Source organism: Oryzias melastigma, unplaced genomic scaffold (genome assembly GCF_002922805.2).
Source record: "Oryzias melastigma strain HK-1 unplaced genomic scaffold, ASM292280v2 sc00331, whole genome shotgun sequence".
Lineage (NCBI taxonomy): Eukaryota > Metazoa > Chordata > Actinopteri > Beloniformes > Adrianichthyidae > Oryzias > Oryzias melastigma.
Genome location: NW_023416933.1, coordinates 79,811 through 81,468, shown reverse-complemented (window position 1 = coordinate 81,468; position 1,658 = coordinate 79,811).

Sequence of the window (1,658 nt, the reverse complement as noted above, 5' to 3'; positions counted from 1 at the left end):
GAGAGAAGTTCAGCAAGGTAAGGCAGGACGAGATCACTCAAAGATTTATAAGTAAAGCTGCACATTAAAAACTAAAAATTAAACACAACTACTGCAGTGATCTAATTTCTCAGGTTGGGATTTTTATCATGTCTTAATTTTGTAATTTAACAAATGTGTCAAAAAAAATCATTATTGATTTATTCATTTAGTCACAAATTTAGAAGAAGATTTAGAAGACTAAACTTTTTTTTAACTTGTTTTCATGTTTGAGTGAATAATGATATGAGTTTGGGTTTGATATTAGTTTCTGTGATAAACACATAAAGAAGTTTAAGGACGTTAAAGTCATTACAATTCTCACCTGCTGTTTTCTTCATCAGAATAGACGTTGCTGAAAAAAATGTCTGAAACTGTTTGAACCTTGATGTAGATGTTTATTGGTTGATGTGGATCATGTGTTGATGTGAATCCTCCCTCAGTGTTTCATTAGCAGCTGTAACCACAGAGACTCTGATCAAACAGGAATGAACAGAATCCATCTGATATGAAGCTGTGCTTTGAAAACCACTTCCCTCCTCTTTGAAGAGTAGTCCATATCTGTCTTCAGGTTTTTGTACAGCCCCTTCTACACTTTGGATCACTGTGGTGTCTCTAGTGCACAGTAGTAGAGAGCTGTGTCTGCCAGGTTTAGCTCACTGATGGTCAGGTCAGTTGATGTGTCTGTTGTTGTGGATTCATATCGATTATCTGGAATAAGTTCATCTGTGTCACCTTTTGCTCTTTTCCAGAGAATAAACTGAGGAGCCTGAAGGTCAGAATCATGTTTGTACCAGTGAAGCCAAGGATTGTCGTAACTTGTCTGAAAGTTACATTTCATTGTAAGAGATTTTCCTTCAGTTCCTGTAAGTTGATCCTGATCAGGAGAGATTGTGTCTCCAGCTGTGAGTCCTGGAAAAAGTGGAGAAAATGAAGCCATTAGATGAATGAGATGATGAGTTCATGCAGCAGCTTCAAGCAAACTTGAATCTCTGTTCTTAAACTCACCTAGAATGTGAGATAGAAGCAAAAAGAGGTAAAGCAACATGTCTTTGGAGTTCTTGAAGACACACAGACAGCAGATGAACTCTGTTCTTCCACTGCAGCACAATGAGGAAAAGTTCAGTGGGCGGGGCCATTGAGCTTTTTTAAAGTTCAACTCAGCCAATATGAGTTCAGTGCTTCTACAGCTGCTCTGTGTCTGATCTCTTCAGCTTTATTTCTATGTTATCAATACATTGAATAAACAATCAGTGCTTTTACAGTGCATGACTCCCTCTAGTGGATGTTATGTAGAATTGTTTTTCCTCTGCAGGTTTTTGTACAGAGTTTTGTTGTTTCCTGTCACTGTGGGCTCCACAGCACAGTAGTACACAGCAGAGTCTGACACTGCAGCAGAGGAGATCTGCAGATGAAACTCCTTTTTCGGTTTGTTGTGTTTCACTGAGAACTTCTCTGTGTCTGCATATTCTTTAATCAGATACTGTGGAGATGAACTGGAGTTTTGTTGATACCAGAAGATATAATTGATTGAACCAGAATATTTGCAGGAGAGAGTGACATATTCTCCTTCCAAATCCATCACTTCATCTTTCAATGGTTTCAGTAAATCCTCAGAGGATCCTGGAAACAACAAAGAT